We start from the raw sequence: 18167 nt of genomic DNA, 5'->3' as shown, positions 1-18167 counted from the left end.
AAAATAAAGATGAATAACTTAGTGAGAACTCCATGTTGTCACCATGTACAAAAATCCATTTGGGCTCCAAATCCTAGTAACACACTGAGAGCTAGTCTAAATTTTACCTCGCATCATGCAAATTTTCTCGAGAGAAATTGCAGTATACATGAAAACTAATTTCACACCAATTCCTCTAATAAATAAGTGAGAGCAATGACATCTTAGATTAGGATTATTGTGCTCCAGCCATGTCTTGGTTGATTCAGTGACAATTGAACCAGTAATGCCTGGACTAATTACTCTGTAAAAAACTGTAAATAGGTCAAAAGTAGAAAACATCAAGAAATGGAAAGTCATGAATACTATGTTTACGAAGATTGTTGTTAATGTTGTGAACCGTTTCACTCAATTGGCCATTCTTAAGCTTAGGGTTCAGGCACTATGAAATTTCGCCGATTACATAAGCTAATACTATAGTGTTTGAGGTTGCTCATATTTTTAATACAAAGCAGAGAAAGGTCAAAATTGTTTGATCTGAAAGTCATTCTTCTTAACTTGCTCAGGACAAGTGAATAATAACACGGCATCCATGTGCCAAGACCATTCAATAAAATAAAAATACCCGTCATTATAGCTTAACTCCAATGCCTTGTTTTATGCAAGTCAACACATTATTTTAATGAAAAAGAAAACTGTATATATCGGTACACATTACATGTGTGACAAAGCAGAGACTAGAAAAAATCGAATATACAAAAATCCCATGCATTGTGTGACACTAAAAATGACCATGAATAACTTAGTGAGAACTCCGTGTTGTCAGCATGTACAAAAAATCATTTGTGCGCTAAATCTAGTTGCTGAGATCCAGTCTAAATTTTACGCTGCATCATACAAATTTTCTGGGGAGAAAATACAGTAGACATGAAAACTAATTTCACACCAATTCCTCCAGCAAATAAGTGAGAGCAATGACATCTTAGATTAGGATTACTGTGCCCCAGCCATCTCTTAGTTGATTCAGTGACAATTGAACCAGTAATGCCTGGGCTAATTCCTCTATAAAAACCACAAATAGGTCAAAAGTAGAAAACATATAGAAATAGAAAGTCGGGAATACTATGTTTACGAAGATTGTTGTTGATGTTGTGAACAAGTTCACTCAATTGACCATTCTTAAACTTAGGGTTCAGGCAGTATGAAATTTCGCCATTACGAAAGCTAATACTATAGTGTTTGAGGTTTCTCATATTTTCAATACAAAGTAGAGAAAGGTCAAAATTGTTCTGACGATCTAAAAGCCATTCTTCTTAACTTGCTCAGGACAAGGGAATAATAACACAACATCCATGTGCCAAGACTATTCAATAAAATAAAAATCCCCGTCATTACAGCTTAACTCCAACGCCTTGTTTTTTGGGAGTCAACACATTATTATAATGAAAAAGCAAATCGTATATATCGGTACACATTACATGAGTGACAAAGCAGAGACCAGAAAAATTCGAATATACAAAAACCCCATGCATTATGTGACACTATAAAATGACGATGAATAAATTAGTGAGAACTCCATGTTGTCAGCATGTACAAAAAATCATTTGTGCGCTAAATCCTAGTCGCGGAGAGCCAGTCTAAATTTTACGTCGCACCATGCAATTTTTCTGGAGCGAAAATACAATAGGCATGAAAAGTAATTTCACACCAATTCCTCCAGCAAATAAGTGAGAGCAATGACATCTTAGATTAGGATTACTGTGCTCCACCCATGTCTTAGTTGATTCAGTGACAATTGAGCCAGTAATGCCTGCACTAATTCTTCTGTAAAAAACTGCAAATAGGTCAAAAGTAGAAAATATCAAGAAATAGAAATTCAGGAATACTATGTTTACCAAGATTACTGCTAATGTTGTCAACAAGTTCACTCAATTGGCCATTCCTAACCTTAGGGTTCACGCAGTATGAGATTTCGTCGATTACGAACGCTAATACTATAGTGTTTGAGGTGTCTAATATTTTCATTGCAAGGGAGAGAAAGGTCAAAATTGTTCTGACGATGTGAAAGCCATTCTTTTTTAACTTGCTCACGAGAAGTGAATAATAACACGACATCCATGTGCCAAGACCAATCAATAAAATAAAAATCCCCGTCATTATAGCTTAACTCAAATGCCTTGTTTTTTAGGAGTCACCTGGATGCGTCGTGCCTTTTCCGAATGTGCATGGAACTGCTCACTTCCTTCCATAATGCACCATAACATATATTCCAGGAATAATGCAGTGCACAGTTTTGAAACTGTGTGTTGCCCACTGTCGTGGGTATAAGCCTGACAGTAGATGTGTAGGGTACAAAAAGGATGGGCAGAGTCCCAGCTACGGCGAGGTTGTATGAGTTCAGGCCCCTCTACGGTGGAGGTAATAGCCCTACGTCTCAGTGCTCTGGGAGCTTGTTGTCGAGTGGAATATGGAATACAATAATTTGCTAACCCCTGCACCAGCGGGGGAGGGTGGCTTATATAGAGTGCGCTGCCCTCCACAACGATTCCGGTACAGGGGTGGAGTAGTGGTGATTGAATGCGTACGTTACAGGTAACGTACGTCCTAAATGCTAATAAATGCATCGGGAAACGTACGACCGTTTCCCTCCAGGGGGGTTACGATGTTCCGAGTGGCATCTAGTCGGTTAGTTGGATGTTCTCCGAATGCTAGTCTCCGACTGGATGGTCGAGGACCTGTTACCGACTGGACGATGGGGACTCCTTAATTCAGTCGGAACTGACTAAGGGCCTTGTCCCTTATGAGGGGTAGTCCTTGGGTAGGACTTACAGGGCAGGCCTATGACCCTACCCTAGGACTATAACCCCATCATTAGTCCCCGAATGGATTGGGGTTGGAACGACGAAGCGATGCTTGAAGTTTGGATCCGACTGGAACGGATGTGACTTTGGCGTTGCTTGCCTCGATCCATTTTATCTTCTCTGACCAACGATCCAAGTGGAAATCTTTGTGGAACAAACTGTCGGAAAGCGAGTGCTTCCAGGGTATCTCTTGGCGTGACCAGTCAACTGAGAGAGGCGGATTTTCCGGGATCCTCAAATTTTGGTTTCCGCACGCTTAGCGGGGATGACGCCAGCGCGCTCGAGTAGCGCCTGACGCCTCGATGCTCGCGCCTTCAGCTTCTCCACTGATATCGCCGCGGTCGTCGGGGGATAAGGTTTCGGGGCCACCTGCCAGCGACCCAGTCAGAACCTTACTTAAATCCCAGCGGCAAAGGTTTTTCGTTACGCCCGCCGGATCTTTTGCCTTTGCTTCGTCCTCCTCGCCGCCTCCAGCGCACCTAACCTCTCCACTCCTCCTTTCCCTCCGCGGATTCGCAGCTTCCGCCATGACCAAGGGTCAGACCAGCAAGATGGAGGCGAGGAAGAAGAAGGGGAAGGCGGCGGCTCCTGCTCAGCGGCGGCAGCGGCCGTTGCCGGCGGGGTGGCTCCAAGGCGACTTCCTCCCCTCCACGGTGACGGAGGGGGATCTGCTGCAGCTGGTGGAGCACGGGATGATAGTGCACAAGTCTTGGAGGCTGCCGGCGGAGAATGAGGTCGAGCCGGCGCCCCGGGAGGGGGAGCGCATCCTGCTGCTCAGCCATGTCTATCGAGGTTTCTCTCTGCCCCCGCATCCTTTCTTCAAGGGCATTATGAACCACTTCGGGGCACAGCTTCACCACTTTCCCCCAAATGCTATTGCCCATCTCTCTGCTTTCATAGTTATGTGTGAGTGCTTCATCGGCTGCCCTCCCCATTGGGGGTTGTTCAAACATTTATTCTCTGCTAGATCTCAAACTATCAAACGACTCAGCGAGTCGAATGATAAAACGCATCTTCTCCAACTCTGCGGAGGCTTAGGTTTCCAGAAAAAGAGTCGGAGTAGTTATCCCGCTCTTCAGCTGAGTGAGTCAGTTAGGAACTGGCAGTCGACGTGGTTCTACTGCCATGACGTTGCCTGCCCGAATGCCTCGACAGGGTTGCTTCCTTTTAGCTTAGATCGTCCCGCTCCACCTAAGCAGCTCGCGCTCACGAAGGCGGAGAAGATCAACATCCAGCCCCTGGTCGACGCACTCGTAGACGTCGTCAGAAGGGGAGTCACCGGCATGGATTTGCTGCAGACTTTCCTTGTTCGGCGCATACAACCACTGCAGGCTCGCGACCACGCCATGTGGCACTACACGGGGCCCGAAGACTCCACTCGGACCAACGTCTTGAGCGTGACCGAGGAGAAGGTGGCGTCGTGGGTGCTCCAGATCACAGGCGCCTATGAGAACCCCAGAGGGTCTCGGCGAGTGAGGGCTTTCAGCGTGGACAATCCTCCTCCGAACCAGGTGAGTACCATTTGTCGAGTGCACGTATCTGTTTTAGTTTTATCGCTTTCTTGAATCTCTGCCTGTCGTTTGATGTCGCCGACTGTATTTCACGCAGAAGTGGACCAACTGGTTTTCTCCTGTCTCGAACGGGAACCCGGACGAGGAGGAGGAAGAAGGCAGCCAGGAGGGCAGTGTGGAGAGCGGCGAGTATGTCTCCGACAGTGGGGAGACGGAGGAGGAGTCTGGTGAAGAAGAGGAGGATGACGAAGAGCAGGACTCGCCGCCTCCGCTGCCAGAGCACCGGACCAAGCGCCGACATGAACCTGCGGTTCCCTCGGCCCCTCCGGCATCCTCGAGTGCTCCGCCTGCTGCTCCCGTGGTTCCGAGTGCTCGGAGCACCAAGAGGGCCAGGGACGTTGTTGTCGAGTCCGTGGGTCAGCCTTCCAAGGTAGCCAAACCGAGTGGGTCTAAACCTCGGAAGGCTTTGCTGCGGATAAGGGTCGTCGTTCCCGTCACCTCGACGTAAGTGTACTGTTCCTCTAACTTCCTCTGATATCCGATTGGACTGTTGTTTTATTGGTCGAATGAATTTCACTCGACAGGGTTGCCACCTCTGCCACCTCTCCGGCGCGCCCAGGAGGATGATCCCATGGACGCAGACAACGTCGTCTCGTCCCAGCCAGGTGCGTTGTAGCGATTCCGAGAGTTTTATATTATCACATCGCGGATTCTGTCTTTGGTCTCGCCCCTTTCTTTTTCTGAGATCCCGCGCCGTTCGGTCCGGCAGGGGCGATTTATGTGGATGAGGGTGACCAGGGGAGACCTGAGCAAGATGCGAAGCTTGTCCTTGAGGCTACCCCGCCAGTTACTGCTCTCGCCGCGGTCGTGCCGCCGACTGAGGAGGCGCTGGTGGCTGCTGAACCGACTGGAACGGGCCTTGGGATGCCCAAGGAGCCTCCAACGATGCCAGGCCCGTCAAATGTCGAGTTCAACATCGAACACCTCCCGGAGGATCAGGTGGGAGCGGCCAAGGGAGCCATGGTGCAGGCAGAGCTGATGGCGGGAGAAGCCAAGAAGGCGTACGACTCCATCGCCTCTCCGTACCAGCGCAGCTTGGAGCTGCGAGACGATATCCGAGTAAGTAGTCTAGTAAGTATTTGCTTTTCTCTTGTTTCTCTTGTAACCCACTAGGTGTGCTCGGATACTGTATGATGTTTGCAATGGGTTCACTCTCAGTGAACCCAGTGGGTGTAGTCCCCGAGACTTCTGTCGAGTGCTTGCACCGGCAGTTGTCTTTATGCATATTGTCTCTCACTTAGTCATATTCGTAAATAATATGGTCGACTGCTAACAGTTGGGGCACTCGGAGTGCACCTACTGTAAGAGTCTCCGAGAGTAATTTTACTCAGGTCGGGTGGTATTAGCCTTGTAGGCGTAAGTGTTGTCATGAATCTCAATAGGGCGGACCTGTTTGAGTTGCATGCCAGTGGGGTCACTCTTAGTGAACCCACTGGGTGTAGTCCCCGAGACCGCTGTCGACTGCTTGCGTCGGCAGGGGTCTGAAGAACTTAGACTTGGTATTGTTGGATTTGTCTGATCGTCTCTTGGCGCTGACTGGCAGAAAACTTGCGAGATGGGGACAACATATGAGACTCTGAGGGCAGAAAAGGTGCAATTTGCTGGTAAGCTGGATGCGGCACTGATTGCAATGGCTGGAATGAAGGAAGTGCTGGCAGAACGAGAGAAGTCGTTGGAGCAGGCTCGTGAAGTGAACAAAGTGCTGACTGCTGAAGTTGAGAAGATGGGGAAGCAAAGGTCCACGCTGATGGGACAAATGGATGTGCTGAACAAACGGTGTATAGCGCAGGAGAAATACGTTAGTGACTGGGCTCGGCAAATGATGACGCGTCTGGGTCGTAAGTCCTGTTTTTCCGAGTGCTTGTGGTACGTGCATTACACTCGGCGTTGATTGTTTGCTTGCCCTGTGTTTGCAGATTTTTGCGTGGACGCTGAAGCTGAAGCAGCTGACGTGGAGCGGTCGATTCGCGAGAACATTCCACTCGACGAGGACGCCAATCGAGACCTGCTCGCAGCGCACATTCGCGTGGGTAAAGTTGGTCCTTTCATCGGTCGACTGAGAGAAGTCGTCGGCCGGATCGACAAGGAGCTTTGGCCGAAAGATGAGTCGCGGCAAGAGATGGAAAACTTGATGACTCGACTGGAGGAGGTCCCCAACCGAGTGCAGTCATGGAAGAAATCTGCGGCTCGCTGTGGTGCAGATGTTGCTCTGTCCTTGGTCCGAGTGCATTGCAAGGAGGTGCGCGAGGAGAAGCTGAAAGCGTTGAAGGTCGCCAACACGAAGAAACTTCGATTCGAAGACTTCATGGAAACCTTCCTTGAAAGTGCCACCCGCATCGCCGACGGAATCGATCTGGACACCTTCGTGGAGCCCTCCAGTCCTGGCGCCAATCCAAACGACGTGTAAGAAAACTTTATCCTCGGTATGCCGAGTGTTGATTTGTAAGAAACTTTGGCCACTGCTGTTGGCCGTCACATTCTTGTTTCGGTGTGGGTAAGCTTGATCCACACCGAGCCACTATCTTTGTGTGGACTTTGAATCGAATCCTTTGCTCTTCTGTTGCAATTTTGACTCGAGTTTTTGTTTGGCGTTTCTTGGTGAAGCCAAAGGCAAACATACGGAACATGTCAGTTGTCTTGACATCTGCATGAGCCTCATTGAGGGTCCGTGGAATTTCCGATTGGATCTGTATTATCACCGAGTGGATTGGTAGGATCGCCGCTAGGTTGTCGAGTGCGAATATCAGGTCGCACTCGGGGCGCGTTGGTACTGATGTAGTTGTCAGTTGTTTTGACATCCACATGAGCCTTAATGAGGGTCAACAACTCATGTAGTTGTCAATTGTTTTGACATCCACATGAGCCTCAATGAGGGTCTGCAACTCATGTAGTTGTCAGTTGTTTTGACATTCACATGAGCCTCGATGAGGGTCTGCAACTCATGTAGTTGTCAGTTGTTTTGACCTCCACATGAGTCTCAATGAGGGTCTGCAACTCATGTAGTTGTCAGTTGTTTTGACATCCACATGAGCCTCAATGAGGGTCTGCAACTCATGTACTTGTCAGTTGTTCTGACATCCACATGAGCCTCAATGAGGGTGTGCAACTCATGTAGTTGTCAGTTGTTTTGACATCCACATGAGCCTCAATGAGGGTCTGTTGAGTTCCCGAGTGTACCTGTAGGATACAGTCGAAGGCATGTGGGTGCTTAGGCGATTCTGCATCGCAGCTAAGTCCCCGAGTGTGGCGTTAAGTGCACACTCGAAGAAAGTTGATACTTAGGCAATTCGTGATCGCAGCTAAGTCCCCGAGTGTGACGTTAAGTGCACACTCGGAGAAAGTTAATACTTAGGCGATTCTGGATCGCAGCTAAGTCCCCGAGTGTGACGTTAAGTGCACACTCGGAGAAAGTTAATACTTAGGCGATTCTGGATCGCAGCTAATTTCCCGAGTGTGATGTTAAGTGCACACTCACAGAAAGTTAATACTTAGGCGATTCTGGATCGCAGCTAAGTCCCCGAGTGTGACGTTAAGTGCACACTCGAAGAAAGTTAATACTTAGGCGATTCTGGATCGCAGCTAAGCCCCCGAGTGCGACGTTAAGTGCACACTCGGAGAAAGTTAATACTTAGGCGATTCTGGATCGCAGCTAAGTCCCTGAGTGTGACGTTAAGTGCACACTCGAAGAAAGTTGATACTTAGGCGATTCTCGATCGCAGCTAAGTCCCTGAGTGCGACGTTAAGTGCACACTCGGAGAAAGTTAATACTTAGGCGATTCTGGATCGCAGCTAAGTCCCCGAGTGTGACGTTAAGTGCACACTCAGAGAAAGTTAATACTTAGGCGATTCTGGATCGCAGCTAAGTCCCCGAGTGTGACGTTAAGTGCACACTCGGAGAAAGTTAATACTTAGGCGATTCTGGATCGCAGCTAAGCCCCCGAGTGTGACGTTAAGTGCACACTCGGAGAAAGTTAATACTTAGGCGATTCTGGATCGCAGCAAAGTCCCCGAGTGTGACGTTAAGTGCACACTCGGAGAAATTTAATACTTAGGCGATTCTGGATCGCAGCTAAGGCCCCGAGTGTGACGTTAAGTGCACACTCGGAGAAAGTTAATACTTAGGCGATTCTGGATCGCAGCTAAGCCCCCGAGTGTGACGTTAAGTGCACACTCGGAGAAAGTTAATACTTAGGCGATTCTGGATCGCAGCTAAGTTTTTTTTTGAGACCGGAGTGTGCGACCGCGGAAGAACTTTGAACCTGCAAAAAACTCAATCTGCTTTATATTATTTCACCAATACTTGTTCTTTACATTGCTTCACTCGACGGTCACGTGTAGAAGCGCTTCAGGAGATCTCCGTTCCATGCTCGTGGCTCGTCTATCTCCCTGTTGACATTGTAGAGTCAGTATGCTCCATTGTTCAGCACCTTTGAGATGATGAAGGGTCCTTCCCAGGCAGGGGCCAACTTGTGAGGTCTTTGCTCATCCACTCGGAGCACCAGGTCGCCTGCTTGGAACGTACGACTCCTCACGTGTCGCGCGTGAAAACACCGCAGATCTTGTTGATAAATGGTTGAGCGAGTCAGTGCCATCTCGCGCTCCTCCTCTAGAAGGTCCACTCCGTCCTGCCTTGCTTGTTCTGCTTCAGCTTCGGAGAAGAGTTCGACTCGTGGAGCATTGTGAAGCAAGTCACTCGGAAGGACCGCTTCTGCTCCATAAACGAGGAAGAACGGTGATCGTCCTGTAGATCTGTTCGGGGTTGTGCGGAGACCCCAAAGCACTGAAGGTAACTCGGTGACCCATGCGCCAGCGGCATGTCCCACTTCTCGCAGGAGTCGGGGTTTCAAACCTTGTAGAATAAGTCCATTCGCCCGCTCTGCTTGTCCATTGGATTGAGGATGTGCTACGGAAGCAAAATCCACTCGAATACCTTGGCTTGCACAGAAACCTTTGAATCTGTCCGAGTCGAAGTTTGTTCCGTTGTCCGTGATTATGCTGTGAGGCACACCGAATCTGGAGATGATGTCCCTGACAAACTTGATGGCTGGTAGGGCGTCGAGCTTCTTGATGGGCTTGGCTTCAATCCATTTTGTGAACTTGTCGACTGCCACCAACAGATGTGTGTATCCTCCTTGGCCTGTCTTGAATGGGCCGACTGTATCTAATCCCCATACTGCAAACGGCCAAACAAGAGGGATTGTCTTCAACGCAGATGTCGGCTTGTGGGACTTGTTGGAGTAGAACTGACAGCCCTCACATCGGTCGACCATATCTTTAGCCATCTCGTTTGCCTGCAGCCAGAAGAAACCAGCCCTGAATGCCTTGGCGACGATTTCTCTCGAAGAGGCGTGATGACCGCAGATTCCTGAGTGAATATCTTCCAGGATTAGCTGCCCCTCCTCTGGGGAGATGCATCGTTGAAGAACGCCTGAAACGCTTTCCTTGTACAATTGGCCATCAATGACAGTGAATGACTTCGACCTGCGGACTATCTGCCTGGCCTGGACTTCGTCTTCTGGTAGTTCCTGCCTCAGGATATACGCAATGATCGGCACAGTCCAATCGGGGATGACAGCAAGAATCTCCATGACCAAATCAACCACAGCAGGTACATCGACTTCAGTCGGATCTGTTGAACTCTTTGGTTGTACTGGTTCCTCTGTAAAAGGATCTTCTTTGACTGAGGAAAGGTGAAGGTGCTCGAGGCAGACGTCACTCGGGACTGGTCTCCGAGTGGATCCGAGTTTTGCCAACTCATCAGCTGCTTGGTTCTTCAGTCTCGGAACATGGTGAAGTTCTAGACCTTCAAACTTCTTCTCAAGTTTCCTCACTGCATTGCAGTATGTGGTCATGGTGGGGTTCCTGACGTCCCACTCTTACATCACTTGATAGACCATCAAATCCGAATCGCCGTAGACCATGAGGCGACGGACGCCGAGTGAGATGGCCATGCGCAATCCGTAGAGGAGAGCTTCATACTCTGCCTCGTTGTTGGAGGAATCGAAATGTATCTGTAGCACGTACTTGAGTTTTTCGCCCTTTGGCGATATGATCACAACGCCAGCGCCGGAGCCATTCAACATCTTGGACCCATCGAAGAACATTGTCCAATGGGCCGAGTAGATGTGGGTCGGTTGCTGTTGTTCTACCCATTCTGCTATGAAGTCAGCAAGAGCTTGAGACTTAATAGCTTTCTTGGCCTCGAACTTGATATCGCAATATAGCATCTCCATTGCCCACTTCGCCACTCGGCCTGACGCGTCTCGATTGTGGAGAATTTCCGACAACGGAGCATCAGAAATGACAGACACCGAGTGGTCTTGGAAATAATGGGCCACCTTCTTCGCAGTCATGTAGATCCCGTAGATAAGTTTTTGATAGTGGGGATACCTCTGCTTGGAAGGAGTCAGGACTTCGGAGACGTAGTACACTGGCCGCTGAACTTTGTATGCTTTGCCTTCTTCTTCTCGTTCGACTGTAAGAACAGTACTGACGACTTGATTTGTAGCCGCGATATACAGAAGAAGGGGCTCTTTACTGAGCGGAGCAGTAAGAACCGGCTGGGTGGAAAGTAGGACTTTGAGGTCGTCGAATGCGACTTGGGCTTCGTTTGTCCACTCGAAAGTATCTGATTTCTTCATGAGTCGGTACAGAGGAAGCGCTTTCTCGCCGAGTCGACTGATGAACCTGCTCAAAGCCGCTAGGCAACCTGTGAGCCGTTGAACATCGTGTATTCTGACCAGCCTCTCCATTCGGACGATGGTCCCGATCTTTTCGGGGTTGACATCGATCCCTCGTTCGGAAACGAAGAAACCGAGTAACTTCCCGCTGGGAACGCCGAATGAACATTTGGCGGGGTTGAGCTTGATATCGTACCTACGAAGGTTGGCGAATGTTTCTGCCAAGCCAGTCAGCAGGTCGGAACCTTTGCGCGACTTGACTACGATATCGTCCATATATGCCTCCACATTCCGACTGATCTGGTCGAGAAGGCATTTTTGGATCATGCGCATAAAGGTAGCTCCTGCATTCTTCAAACCGAATGGCATAGTGATGTAGTAGAAGCACCCGAATGGGGTGATGAAGGCTGTTTTTAATTCATCGGGGCCATACAGACGGATCTGATGATAGCCCGAATAGGCATCAAGAAATGACAGACGCTCGCAACCCGCAGTCGAATCGACAATTTGATCTATGCGGGGGAGCGGAAAATGGTCTTTCGGGCAGACCTTATTGAGATGCTTGAAGTCGATGCACATTCGGAGCGGCTTGTCCTTCTTGGGCACCATGACAACATTGGCGAGCCACTCGGAGTGGTGAACCTCGCGAATGATGTTGGCTGCCAGCAGCTTGGCCACCTCTTCCCCGATTGCCTTCCTCTTGTGCGGGGCGGACCGCTGCACGCGCTCTCAGACGGGCCGAGCGATGGAATCCACGTGCAGTCGGTGCTCAGCCAACTCCCTGGGTACACCTGGCATGTCAGAGGGTTTCCATGCGAAGATGTCCCAGTTCTCACGGAGGAATTGGGTGAGCTCGGCTTCCTATTTAGGATCGAGGGTGGTGGAGATGTTCGTCGGGGCAGTAGTGGCGTCCGTCGGGTGGATGCTGACCTTCTTCGTCTCTCCCGCCGACTGGAATGCCGACTCTGAAGCTGGCTTCTTCGAGCGCATCGGGTCGGCGGGGTCGACTGTTTTCTTGTACTCGTCAAGCTCGAGGACGGCCATCTGCTGGTCGGCGATTCTTGATCCCTGCTGCAGACACTCTTCGGCCCGCTGCCGATTGCCTGTGATGGTGATCACACCCTTCGGGCCTGGCATCTTCAGCTTCAGGTATACGTAACATGGACGGGCCATGAAACGTGCATACGCTGGGCGGCCCAGAATTCCGTGATAAGCGCTCTAGAAGTCGACCACTTCGAACGTCAGCTTTTCCTTGCGGAAGTTCTTGTCGGAGCCGAAAACGACGTCCAACGCGATCTGGCCGAGTTACTTGGCCTTCCGTCCAGCGACGACTCCATGGAACTGCATGCTTCTCTCGCTGAGTTTGGACATCGGGATGCCCATCCCCTTGAGTGTGTCGGCGTACATGATGTTCAAGCCGTTGCCGCCATCCATGAGGACTTTGCGCAGTCGGACTCCTTCCACCACCGGGTCGATGACCAGAGCCTGTCTCCCCGGGGTGGGTACATGTGCCAGATGATCCGACTGGTCGAAGGTGATTGCAGTCTGAGACCATTTGAGGAACTTGGGGTTGGTAGGGTTGGCCATGTTCACCTCTCTATTCACCAGCTTCAGTCGACTCTTGCTCTCAACGTCAGCAAAAATCATCAGAGTTGCATGGACTTGGGGGAACGGATCCTCCTTATCCTCCTCATCCTGTTCATGGTCTTTCTCACTCGGTTGCCCTTTGCTGAACCCCTGGATCAGGAGGCGACACTGTCGAGTGGTATGCTTCGCATATATGGGGTTGCCCTCTTCATCCATCTTCGTATGAACCGGACATGGCTGGTCCAGGATGGGGTTATTGAACTGCTTCTTCTTGGGGGTGAACTGAGCCTTCTCTTTGCCCTTGAACTTGGCATTGGTTACGGCTGCAGCTTCTGCTTGCGGAGCGGTGGGAGCTTTCTGCTTCTGCTTCCGAGTGTTGCCCCCATCTCCATCAGCGACTGTTTTGTGCTTGCCGCTTCGGATGCGGTCTTCTTCTTCGCCATTTGCATAGCGTGTTGCTATCTCCATCATCTTGGTTATGGAGATGTCGCCTGTTCGGCCGAACTTCAGGTATAGATCCCGGTACCGCACGCCTGCCTTGAAGGCGCAGACTGCTTGATGCTCGGTGACGTTCTCCACCGTGTGGTAGAGAGTTGTCCAACGCTGAATGAAGTCACGCAGGGGCTCATTCTGCTTCTGGACGCAATGCTGGAGCTCCACGAGGCTCGCAGGGCGCTTGCACGTCCCTTCGAAGGTCTTGATGAACACTCGGACCAGATCTGCCCAACTGTAGATGCTTGAGGGGGCCAACTGATTCAGCCATGCCCGCGCCGAGCCGTCGAGCATCAGAGGGAGGTGCTTCATGGCGACATGGTCGTCTCCTCCTCCGATCTGGACTGCTACTCGGTAATCGTCCAACCACGTTTCTGGCTTGGACTCCACTGTAAACTTGCTAATTCCCGTCGCCAATCGGAAGTTGGGAGGGATGTCAGCCGAACGGATGGCTCGACTGAAACACTCGGGACCAGAAACGATGGTCCTGCTTCCACTCGGACGGTCAATATCGTGACCATCGCGGTGGGCTCGGCCCCTGTCGACCCTCCGCTGGGTGATATGCCCTCTTGCGTTGGGCCTTGGGTCATAAGTGCCGCCAACTGAACGCCGATCATCATGATGTCGGGGCCCGTAGGGCCCACCCTGCGGAGGGGTGCGTGAACGGCGACGATCTTCGGGATTTATGGAACGACTGCCTCCTCTGTGTCACTGATGAGAACCAGGGCTATGAACTGACCGATGCGTATTCGCATGAACAGAACTATTGTAGATCCTGTTGTGCGACTGGGAGATCGCCGAATTTTGCTACTGCGTCGTGTGCAACAGGGCGCGGATTTGTTCGATTCCCCTGCCAGCCTCTGAATCAGTCGGCTGAAGGGAATCGGCTATCTTGGCAGCCGCGGCCAAGTTAAGGAGAGGTGTGCGGAACAGCTCCATGTTGCTCCATCGAGTGTGCCGACTGGCAGAACGGCGAGGCGGACGACGCGCGCCGGACGTTTCGCCGATCTCGTGGTCGTTCCGGCCAGCTTGATGGGGATCTTCATGGGAATTGGCCATGTGTACTTCTGCTGCAGGCCCGCGGCCCGCATACTCGGAAGTAAACTCAGTCGGAACCGAGCCCGAGCGCTGGGACGGCGGGGCAACCACAACTGACTCTAGAACCGCCACTTGTGAAGACGCGTTCTGGCGCGCCTGGGCGTGTTGCACCCAACGCTGGAGCCGCGGACGGCGGGACCGCTTATTGAGGCGCGTGACGGTGGTGTAGGTCGACACCGGAGCCGACTGCTAGAGAAGAAGAATGCCGCGGGCGCCGGCACGGAAGTGCGTAGCCCCGCGACGGGGAAGCGCCTCGACGTTGAGAGGAGCATCCCGAGGCTACGCCGAATCGTCGACGATGAAGGAGAGAGCGCCGAAGAAGATCTGATGACCCATGCTTGAATCTCCACCGGACGACATGACGAAAGGAAGTAGTCGCAAACTCGCCAGAAGTCGCTTAGACGCCTGCCCCACGGTGGGCGCCAACTGTCGTGGGTATAAGCCTGACAGTAGATGTGTAGGGTACAAAAAGGATGGGCAGAGTCCCAGCTACGGCGAGGTTGTATGAGTTCAGGCCCCTCTACGGTGGAGGTAATAGCCCTACGTCTCAGTGCTCTGGGAGCTTGTTGTCGAGTGGAATATGGAATACAATGATTTGCTAACCCCTGCACCAGCGGGGGAGGGTGGCTTATATAGAGTGCGCTGCCCTCCATAACGGTTCCGGTACAGGGGTGGAGTAGTGGTGATTGAATGCGTACGTTACAGGTAACGTACGTCCTAAATGCTAATAAATGCACCGGGAAACGTACGACCATTTCCCTCCAGGGGGGTGACGATGTTCCGAGTGGCATCCAGTAGGTTAGTTGGATGTTCTCCGAATGCTAGTCTCCGACTGGATGGTCGAGGACCTGTTACCGACTGGACGATGGGGACTCCTTAATTCAGTCGGAACTGACTAAGGGCCTTGTCCCTTATGAGGGGTAGTCCTTGGGTAGGACTTACAGGGCAGGCCTATGACCCTACCCTAGGACTATAACCCCATCACCCAGTTTCTGAACTCTATTACAAATTATCACATAGCCTACTGTCAAAGTGCAGCTAAACGCTAGTGAAAACAAAAAACCATCATAAAATTTGTATCTGACGTTGTGAAATATATAACTCTTTCTAAAAAAATGAACTATTTATCGGTTTAAGGAGTTGGCAAAGATTCAAACACATTAACGTACGCGGAAGGAACGATCTCTCGTGCTGTCCATTTAGGCAATGCTAGCAGACAAATCAGCCCACGACGTCACTGGAGTTGCCTAAAAAAATGGAGGAGGAGAAAATCGCCTTGAGCCCCTTCTACACGCGACTTCTTTTCCTCTCGGAGAATTCTCTCTCGTTTACTTCCGGGTGGATTGTCTCAGCCGCGGCGCCGCCTCGCCCCTACCTCCCATCTCAGCCACCAACGGCGACCTCAGATGGTCGGACGGGCGTGCCGCCCTACCCATCACCGCCCTCGCCTCCGCCCCAGCCACTGCCACCTTCTCCTCCACCTCCTCCCGCTCCTGCTCCTCTTCCTTCTCCCGCACGTCTCCGCCCTCCTCCGCCGCGCCAACTCCCTGGGCCGTTGGTGCCTGCCCCCCCGCCGCCGAGCGTCGTCCCCTCGCCGGGCAGCAACTCAGCTTCTCCATCGTCATGCCCTCTGACGAGGGCCAAGGCGCGCGGGGGCGGTCCTTCCGCGGCATGCTGGCGTCCACCACGCGGCGCCTACGTGTACCGCCTCGCCATGCTGCCCCCTGGCGCCGTCGACCCCCGCCGCCCGCCCACCTGGAGCAAGATCCTTGCCCTCCGCACACATCTTAGCCGCCACCACTCGCTCTTTTCGGAAAGCCGTGCCCGCGGTTATGTGGCAACATGGAAACTTTGTTTAACACTGGTTCTAGATAACTTGAAGTTAACTTAATTAAAAACTTGCCAACTGTGTACGTAACCGTGACTGTCTCTTTCGTGAGTTCCTTCTCCGATCGAGGACACGGTGGGGTTATGTCTGACGTAGGTAGGTGTTCAGGATCATTCATTTGATCATCAGTAGTTCACGTCCGTTATGCGTAGATCATCCCCCCTCTTATTTCTTGTACTCGTAAGTCTAGCCACCAAATTTATGCTTAGCCGCTGCTGCAACCTCACCACTTAACCATGCCTCACCCATTAAGCTTTGCTAGTCTTGATACATTTGGAAATGAGATTGCTGAGTCCCCTGTGGCTCACAGATTACTACAACACCAGTTGCAGGTACAGGTAAAGGGTACTTGACGTGATCGCGTTGATTGTTCATTTGGAGTTGCTTCTTCTTCTTCTTCTTCATCGATCTAGGATGGGTTCCAGGCCGGCAGCCTGGGATAGCAAGGATGGACGTCGTTCTTCTTTCTCGTTTGTTTTCGTCCGTAGTCAGACCCTGCTTTTACTCTTGATGATTGTGTAATGTACTGATGTGACTCTGATGTAGCTTGTGGCGAGTGTAAGCCAACTCTTTATATATATCTCTTCTTTTCAGTACATGTACTTGTAACGATATCCATTCTTGCGACACGACGAGATGCGCTTCTATCCCTGACGAGGCCTTCATGCCAAATTGAGGATAGGGTCGCATCTTGGGCGTGACAGTTAAGGACTTGACAAAGCAAAATATTAGCTTATTGGCAAAATGGTGGTGGAAGCTTGAGAAAAAAGAGGGGCTATGGCAATATATTGTGAAAGCTAAATATCTAAGGAGAACCTCAGTAGCTAAAGTCAAGCAGAAAGCTGCTGATTCCCCCTGTTGGAAAGCTATTTTGAAAGTTAAAGAGCAATATATGGCTGGTAGAGGAGTTATGCTGAATAAAGGTAATATAGCTAGCCTGTGGCTAGATGATTTGGGAGATAAGGTCCTTCTGAAGGATAGATATCCTCATCATTTTGAAATATGTTTGGACAAGGAGTGTACTGTTGATAAGTTGGAAAGTATGAATCATCTATCTTCTTTTAGAAGAATACTATCCAAAGATATGCTCTAGAAGTGGGAGGAAATGAGGCAATATGTGTTGGATAAGATCCGCAAAGATAAGGAAGATGAGATATACTAGAAGTTAGATAATTCCAGAGAGTATTCTACTAAAACTATGTACAGGTGGTTAGAAAAAAACCTTGCGGGGGCTAGCTATAAGTGAATTTGGGGAGCAAAGATTCCTTTGAAGATCCAAATCTTCCCGTGGCAGCTGTTTCAAAACTCTATTCTTATGAGAGATAATATGAAGAAGCGCGAGTGGTAGGGGGATCCCAAATGTTCTTTCTCTGATCAGCCTGAATCGGCTCAGCACTTGTTCTATGAGTACTCAGTGGCCAGGGTAGTTTGGAGGACTGTAGGGGCTATGTTTGGAACCAGCTATGTTCCAAAGTCAATTTGGCAGGTTTACTCTTGGTTGTATGCTTTTTACCTGGTTTTTGTGATGTCTATACTGTTGGCTTAGCTGCAGTTTGTTGGGCTATATGGTTGGCTCGGAATCGGGCTATTTTTGAAAAGAAATGGATCGATACTCCTTTTGAGATTGTTTTCACAGCCTGTGCATTTCTTGAATATTGGGCAGGTCTGCAAAAACCTATGATGATGGAGGTGGTCAAAAAGGGTGCTGAAATGCTGAAAGAAAATGCATCCCAGATGCTGTTGTTATGTGGGCCTCCAAGACCAGGACCTACTGAATAGACTGAAGAGGAAGAAGGTTGGGAGGAGTGGTAAGTGAAGATGAAGATGGTGATTCTTGCTGGTGGCTCTTGATGGATATCTGCACGCATTCCCTGAGACAGTTCTTTTGGCTTAAGCTGAGTGCACTTAGTCTGCGGTCTTATTCTGTTTTGTGCTCTTTTGTGAGCATGGTCTGTATGTGGTTGTATGGAGTTTCGGTAGTGGCACTGTCATTTGGTAGTCTAGCTTTTGG

The 18167-nt window shown here is 50.4% G+C and overlaps 1 pseudogene; it reads left to right on the top strand.

The window, feature by feature from the left end:
- Nucleotides 1-15647: 15647 nt before the first annotated feature.
- LOC123405171 lies at nucleotides 15648-17935 on the top strand (annotated as a pseudogene).
- Nucleotides 17936-18167: the final 232 nt, after the last annotated feature.

The sequence above is a fragment of the Hordeum vulgare genome, chromosome 6H, assembly GCF_904849725.1.
Source record: "Hordeum vulgare subsp. vulgare chromosome 6H, MorexV3_pseudomolecules_assembly, whole genome shotgun sequence".
Classification (NCBI taxonomy): Eukaryota; Viridiplantae; Streptophyta; class Magnoliopsida; order Poales; family Poaceae; genus Hordeum; species Hordeum vulgare.
This window is presented reverse-complemented; position numbering and strand designations above follow the sequence as displayed.